The 8,407-nt window shown below is 37.3% G+C and overlaps 1 pseudogene across 1 annotated transcript; it reads left to right on the plus strand.

The window, feature by feature from the left end:
* The first annotated feature begins 504 nt into the window (after positions 1 to 504).
* LOC145718898 (beta-klotho pseudogene) lies at positions 505 to 8,090 on the plus strand (annotated as a pseudogene). The gene is made up of 2 exons (XR_014142074.1): positions 505 to 6,281; positions 7,356 to 8,090. The product of XR_014142074.1 is annotated as a beta-klotho pseudogene (transcript).
* Positions 8,091 to 8,407: the final 317 nt, after the last annotated feature.

The following is an 8,407-nucleotide window of genomic DNA, read 5'->3' on the forward strand; positions in this document are numbered from 1 at the left end:
TCACAGTAATTTTGTTGGACTCAAATTTGGGATGAGAGGATTTAGGTTGAAAGTGCACTTAAATGTATAAATTAAATGGGAAAATATTCAGTGTTTCCACCCAGAAAGTGCTATATACTTCTTCATTCATTTCTCTTAAATTTATCAATACATTTTTATAATTGTCTTAACATGGGTAGCATTTGGTAAGATTATTCTTAGATGTGTTATAATTTCTGTGGACGTGTAGCACCTTATTGTATTTTCTAATTCTAGATTATCGGCATATAGGAATGCTACTTATTTGTTTTGCTTCTCCTGAAACGTGGAATAATAAAATCACCACTCAAAAACTAGGAACATAGAAAAGGTATAAACTTTATTCAGTAACGTTCAAACATTCAGAAAAGATTTGGGTCCATATGCAAGGCTCCAGAGGGAATATGGCATTTTTATTCATTGTTTATCTACGTTTTAGTTACGCAGACTACTATGGGTGATGCGTTTTTCATATCACTTTTCCCATAGTAAAAGGGAAGGAAACCTCCCTCAAATTACGCTGCTCCCCATGACCCATCCTAAGTCTCACAGTTCAAGCTAATCATTGACAGAGCTTTACAATCACAAGCTTTTACTGAAGCGATGATAAGACAGGCGAGCAGTTAGTACCAAATGAAGCCAGGCTGTGCGGCTGGATCTCCAGGGAATGAATGGATTTTCCTCAGCACCGATGAAAGAAACACAGACTATAGGAAAACAATGTGCAACTGCGGGCTGCAAAGATCTGTCATCCTGTTGGCATTTATTCTCCTAAGAGCTGTAACTGGATTCTCTGGAGATGGAAGAGCTATATGGTCTAAAACTCCTCATTTTAGTCCGGTAAATGAAAGTCAGCTCTTTCTCTATGACACTTTTCCTAAAAACTTTTTCTGGGGCGTTGGGACTGGAGCATTTCAAGTGGAAGGGAATTGGAAGACAGATGGAAAAGGACCCTCTATATGGGATCATTTCATCCAAACACACCTTCAAAATGTCAACAGCACGAATAGTTCCAGTGACAGTTACATTTTTCTGGAAAAAGACTTATCAGCCCTGGATTTTATCGGAGTTTCTTTTTATCAATTTTCAATTTCCTGGCCAAGGCTCTTCCCCGATGGGATAGCAGCAGTTGCCAACGCAAAAGGTCTCCAGTACTACAATACTCTTCTCGATGCTTTAGTATTTAGAAACATTGAACCTGTGGTGACTTTATACCATTGGGATTTGCCTCTGGCGCTACAAGAAAAATATGGGGGGTGGAAAAATGAAACCATAACAGGTATCTTCAATGACTATGCCACCTACTGTTTCCAGATGTTTGGGGACCGTGTCAAATATTGGATTACAATTCACAATCCATATCTAATTGCTTGGCATGGGTACGGGACAGGTATGCACGCGCCTGGAGAGAGGGGAGACTTAGCAGCTGTCTACACTGTAGGACACAACCTCATCAAGGTATTGTACGGCTGGCTTCCTGTAATAGCTCCAGAATGTAAGGAGCAGGAGTTCAAAAGAAACACTAAGAAATGTATCTTGTGTTTAAATAATTCTTTTTTTATTGACATCAGCTCAACTAATTGTAGTCTAACTCACAAGTTCTAGCCTCAAATTTCACCCTTCAGGTCATGTTTTATTTGTCTAAGTTCTTGATAATGTATTAAGCCAATTATTTTCCTTAAAGGTTGTGCTTTTACAATATTTTAACTCTTAAAACCTACAAGTATACATTAGAGTGTGAGAATATGAGTTTACTTTCATTCTGTGAAAAACCAGTACTTTAGAAATCTAATTGCTGAAACCCTTTTCTGACAATGTGCAGCCATTTCAGAATTTTTTTATGGCATGACCTTTTCTAATCACCATTTGTTGTTAGTATTGCTATTCTTAGTGATACTTAGCAATAATAAGCTAAAGACATGTTAATTAACTGATACATATTAAATATAGGAATTGAGATAAATGTATTTCACAGTTGGTTTTACCTGTGTTACATGGCAGAAAAAATGAGGCTGTTCTAAGAGTTAAAATTAAATTAGTAATATAAAAACTGGGAAGAATATGCTGTACTCAGTATGTTTTAAGAGCTAGAGTTAATGTTGGAAGATGTTAAAATTACTAAAACAATAGTGAAAATGTAAGCAAAATAATAGCAAATATTGGTTGGATGCTTATTAAGTACCACAGACTATATTAAGCATTCTGTGTGCATTATCACATTTAATCCTCATCATAACTTTATGAACTAGGTCCTATTAGTATCCCCATTTTAAAGATAAGGAAACGGAAGCTTAGTGGGATTAAATGAATTAATTTATAAATGACAACATAATTAAACACCGAATGTCTTTATTAAGAATGTTTTTAAAAGAGCAGTCTTTCAGGGATTTTATTTTTTTTCAAGATTTTATTTATTTATTTGAGAGAGAGAGAAAGAGCACAAAAGGGGGGAAGCAGACTCCCTGCTGAGCAGGTAGCCTGATGCAGGACTCGATCCAGGGACTCCAGGATCATGACCTGAGCCGAAGGCAGTCGCTTAACCAACTGAGCCACCCAGGCGCCCTTTCAGGGATTTTAAAGAGACTTCACTTCACATTGAGGCTAATATCTAGAATCAGGTTAAACTTCTTGAGTCAAATAGTTTCCTTGGGGAAAATAAATTACTCTGGACACCTGTTACGCTTTGAAAATGAAGACACTTTAGTAGTAGTGTTTCATAATGTGTTAGGAGGAGTAATTTGATTTTTGATAATCGAATGTGAAATGTGTAGAAGTAGAAAAAATGTATAGGAACATGAAATTACTCCGTGTCTAAATTTGTACATACAAAACTATCTACCCACCCATCTCCACGCTTCTTTTCTTTTTGAACTTTCTGGGCTATTATACATGTGTGTTGTGCTATGAGTCAGTCACATCTGCCTTTGCAGTAAACAGATTGCGTTATGATTTCAAGGTCATTTCCATACCTTTGATTAGAGTTGTCTATAGAACATATGATTAACGTGAGGGTGTACTGTGATTTGGCAAGTAGGACCTTAAAGGGGAGAAAACTTATAGCTATTTACTATGAAGATTATGCATATATAAGTTAGAAAAGTATTCCTTTTATCTAGTTCTTTAAATTATTAAAATGTATGCATTCATACATACTACATGCTTGTGTAGATTGAGAAACATCAGGTTGTACCAGAGGGTATAAAGTTAAAAAGTGAAATTCCTCTCTCCCTCTCTACCTGACAGTTTCAACCTCGAGGAAGCTACTGTTGGTGGTCTTTTATATAGTCTTTTTAAAGTTAAATAAGCAAATACATGTACATATATGTTTATTTAACCTTCTTATAAAGAAAAATGTTCTCAATTGTTGAAAAGTTTTTGATTACCTGGAAAAATGTTAACAATTGGAATTTTCATGAACAATATGTTTTAGTGGTTATTTTAAAGCCTTGAAAACTGGCTATCTGATAAAAAAATACACAGGAAAAAGTTGTAACTAACAAATAGACATTGCTTTCAAACTTAGCGTATAAAATGCTGTATTTTCAGATGTTTTTTCATTTTCTCCTAATTCGAGATAAACTCTGCCTTTTACACAAAATTAGCACTCTCTGATAGTGAAAGAAATTGTATTGTTTTAAATTGAGGGATTACGTTTTTAATTATTGCCTTTCCCAAATAATTTCTTCTATCTCTTTAAAATTTCTAAATCACTCACCTAAATAAGGAGTGTAAGGGGTCCCTTGAAATCAGTCAGAAAGTGAAATATGCTTCTTAGCCCAGGGACGTATAACTCCAGAAAGAAATCTTGCAATGGTTTGGTAGCCTGAGATGAACTCATTTTTCCCACTTGTTCCTTCTCTGTTCTTCCTTTAACATGGAAAAGATTAATTTGATATTTTATGTTGCAATGAGGTTATTTCTTCCTTATTTTGCCGCCTGTGACCCAGAAGCAGCATTCTTGAGGATTCGTTTTTAGTCCAAGTTCACACATTTTACTGAGTTAAAAAAACCTAATATAAAACTCAATTCACTTTATTCCCCAATCCTCAGACACTGAAAAGATTTCATAGTGGCTATTGGGGTCTTTCTAGTTCCAGGATAACCTTGAAAACTCCGTATCGTCTGGCAGGGTCCTGGTTTGGAGGAAACCTGAATGGCCTAGCCAGTCCTGAGACTGACCTGGAATTTAAATCCCAACTTTATTGCAGATTTGGTGATTACCTTACACTGAGTCTAAGCCTCAGGTGAAAAAAAAAAAAAAAACTGCCCTAATCATACCTACTAATGGATGCTCCACTCTGAGTTTTGAGCGGTATTTGGAACAGAAAGAGAGTACATTTTTTAACTTGGCCATCTCTAAGCATGGTAATCATGGATTTAAATATTATCTGCAATTTTGACAACAACCTTGCCAGGTACCCACGATTATTATCTCTGTTTTACCACAGAGTGATTATTTCTAACATGCATCATGTTCCTGCTCTGCATAAAATCCAGTAAATGGCTCTCCAAAGCTTTTGGGACTAAAGTGCTGATTTTTCACCAAGATACTCAACCCACAACCCCTGGCCTCCATTCCAGCCTCCTTCCTGGCCACTCTCCCGTGTCCATCACTAATGCCAACCCGTTGCACGCCATGCTCCACTATAATGCATGACTAGAAGTGTTTTGGTTTTACCTCGCCATCACTATCATTCTCTCCAGTGAGAATGCCCTTTGTACTCCCTACTTTTCCCATCTCATGTCCTTCAAGACTCAGTTTAGGCAGTCACCACCTCTAAGTTATTCTTAACCTGGTAGGGCTAGTGTCCCTCCTAAGGGGTCCTATAATAAGATGTGTTTGCTTCTACCATAGCACTCATACCGTATGGAACTCTTCTGTCTCCCCAAGTAGCCTGAGAGCTCCTTGAAAGGAGAGACTATTCTTTGTCTTTGTGTTTCCAGCAGTGAGCACAGAATATTAGGTACATGCTAGGTAGAAATGTTTGTTGAGTGAGTAGTTTAGGATTTCTATCTTCAATTTTGCAATCAAAGAACCAATCTCAAGTTCAAAATTCACATTTCATTGCATTATTGCTGATTCTTGAAATTGCCTATGTTGATCCACTGGTATGTCAGTCCGGACTTTTTGGTTGTGAGTGACAGAAGCCTAATTCAAGTTGGCTTAGGCAAAAATGAACAATTTCCTGGCTCAGTAACCGAATCACAGGGATGAATGGGCCCAGTAAGGAGGACACTGTCTGTCCCCCTTCATCTGGATCTCTCATGTCCTGTTCTTCTTGGGGGTTGGCATCATTCTGTCTTTTGTAGAGGAAAGATTTCTCTCTTTCAAATTCAGTTTTTAAAATCCCAGAGACAGACTCCAGCCTGTGTGGCCTATTGCTCTCAGTCTTCAGATCAGCAAAGCCCCAGGGTTTCACATTAGTAAAGGCAATTAAGGTGTCTGTTTTCTTTGTATTTTTAAGTCAATAAATATGCATGATAATTTAAATTTGTAGGTCCCCCCCCCCTTAAAAGGGAACATCTGAGAGCCTCTGAGTAAACATGCACAGAGGTTGGGGAAGATGAGTTTGCTTGTAAGAGGGTAAGTCATTCAGTTTATTACCCCACAAAATAGCTTCCATGATAGTTTTGACTGCATTGCTTTTAATTTTTTTTTAAGATTTTATTTATTTATTTGACAGAGAGAGACACAGCGAGAGAGGGAACACAAGCAGAGGGAGTAGGAGAGGGAGAAGCAGGCTTCCCGCCAAACAGGGAGCCCGATGCGGGGCTCGATCCCAGGACCCTGAGATCATGACCTGAGCCGAAGGCAGACGCTTAACGACTGAGCCACCCAGGCGCCCACTGCTTTTAATTTTTATCTTTCGCAGACATGTACTGTTTACATGGTATCAGTATTTTGCAACCTCAGTACTATTGACACTTTGGGCCAAATCATTCTTTTTTGTGGTGGGGTGTTCCGTGCGTTGTAGAAGGTTTAGCCGTATCCCTGGCCTCTCCGTGCTAGATGATAGTAACACCCTTGTCCCCAGGCTTGTGACACCAAAACTGTCTCCAGACATTGCCAAATGTCCCCAGCAAGTGGGAGGCAAAATTCCTCTCCTTTCCCTCTCCTGAAAACCACTGATATAAACCTATAATAGACAACTGGCTGGAGACATGAAGCACAAAGATCAAGGACGTTGAAATGTAACTAGTATGAGGGACCTAATAAAGTTGCCTCAATTTTAGAAAATTGCCTCAAGATTTTCACCACAACTGTAAGTTGCATAGATAAACTCTAAATTAGTTTATGTCTAGTTTGGCTTTTCACACAGTGAGAATAAAGACTGGCCTACTAGCTCAGCATTATTTGTGAAATACTTGTAAGAGCTGCCCCAAATGGTTTCTCTCATAGAGTTATTTTGTGAACAAAACACTAACCGTACTTTTTGAAACCTTGTACCTTTTAAAAATCAAAATTCAAGGATTCAAACAAATGTAAGCAATTTTTTTCCATTTTTGATGCCACAACATCATGTTTCACAAAGTTTGCTTTTTTGTGCATCACTTCATATTGGGGTTTTTTTGCTGGGTTTTTTTGTTTTGGTTTGGTTTGGTTTGGTTTGTTTGCATATCCAAGTGCCACGTGTACCATTATTTACTAAAATGTTTTTCTTTAAAATGTTTATTTTGGAAGGAAATTTTATTCCTACAATACAAGAGACCAAATACCCTTAAAATAAATATGTAACATTTAAAACAAAAAATTTCATCTTTGTTACACCTAATGTCATCTCCCATGCAAAAAGAGGTAGGTGTATCAGACTTGGAAAACACCATGTTAACACATTTGGTCCTAAAGCTAAACACAGTGTGCCATTTTAAAACATGTCATAAAATGCTTTTACTTATGTAATTAAAATAATTTGAATAATGTAAAACTATTAAATGGGAAAGCACCAATATTTATGTGTATGTGTATGAGCATCTTAAACATCCATAATTTATTTTGTGAATATTTTCAATTTATTTAAAATAAACTTATCACTAAAATTTTTTAATAAAATAGGCTTAGGGCGCCTGGGTGGCTCAGTTGGTTAAGCGACTGCCTTCGGCTCAGGTCATGATCCTGGAGTCCCTGGATCGAGTCCCGCATCGGGCTCCCTGCTCGGCAGGGAGTCTGCTTCTCCCTCTGACCCTCCTCCCTCTCATGCTCTCTGTATCTCATTCTCTCTGTCTCAAATAAATAAATAAAATCTTTAAAAAAAATAGGCTTATATAAAATAAAATATATGTCAACACTTTTTTGTATATCACACACAAATGATGAAATTATTTTTCAAATTCCTCAGGATTCAAGAGATTGCTTAATACTGTGAAAGAGGCTTTCAGGACAAGAAATGTTGGGAAACTCTGCTCGAGGTCGAGGCCTCACCAACTTGTTCTTGAGCCTGGGATATGACTTGATTTATTCCCTATTTTTCTACCTCTTTGAGGAACAGTGTCTTAACATTTCTTGGCATCATTCCCTCAGAGAAGCTCACACCAGGCTGGGTATGTGTTAAGTATTCAATAAATAATTCAATTGATTATTTTCTATTTAAGGAAGATCTACCTTGTCCTAGAAAGGATTTAAAGCTGCAATTGAATAAAATTGGATTTCAGACACACACACACACACACACACCAGCATGGATTCTGGCATTAACACATAGTCTTTTCAAAACATGCAAATCAATTATGTATGCCTGTTTCTATTAAAAATTTTACATTAAAAGCCCATCTTGAAACAAGCTGAAGAATATTGAAGACACTTCAAGCTGAGTGATGTGTTTATGAGGGTTCACTCTATTATTCTTTCTATTTTTATGTATTATGAAAATTTCCACAATTAAAAGTAACAAAATAAGTAGAGATGATTTTATATTTTAAAAGAAAACAATTGTCTTTATGTAGTATACTTCTTAAAGGCACTATTGCAATTCTTAACCAAAATTTAGTATTAAAACTCAAGACACAGCTATGATGTGAAAAAGCACCATTCACCTGATTAATAGCCAAGCCTTCTTTGCCAACAGGATGCTGCAACTGCTTTCTTTTTTTTTTTTAAGATTTTATTTATTCATTTGAGACAGAGAGATACAGAGAGAGAGAGAGCATGAGAAGGGGAGAGGTGGGGGGAGAAGAAGAAGCAGGCTCCCAGCTGAGCTAGGAGCCAGACATGGGGCTCGATCCCAGGACTCTGGGATCATGACCTGAGCTGAAGACAGACACTTAACCATCTGAGCCACCCAGGCACCCTCGCGACGGCTTTCCTGAACAAGAAGGCTTCGGTGTTTCACAGGCACATTTAAATAGATTAAATGTCATTTTTAAACCTCTTCTGCCCAAACCCCCACCAATA

Source organism: Leptonychotes weddellii, unplaced genomic scaffold (genome assembly GCF_054177405.1).
Source record: "Leptonychotes weddellii isolate Sample4059 unplaced genomic scaffold, ASM5417740v2 HiC_scaffold_2477, whole genome shotgun sequence".
Taxonomy (NCBI): Eukaryota; Metazoa; Chordata; class Mammalia; order Carnivora; family Phocidae; genus Leptonychotes; species Leptonychotes weddellii.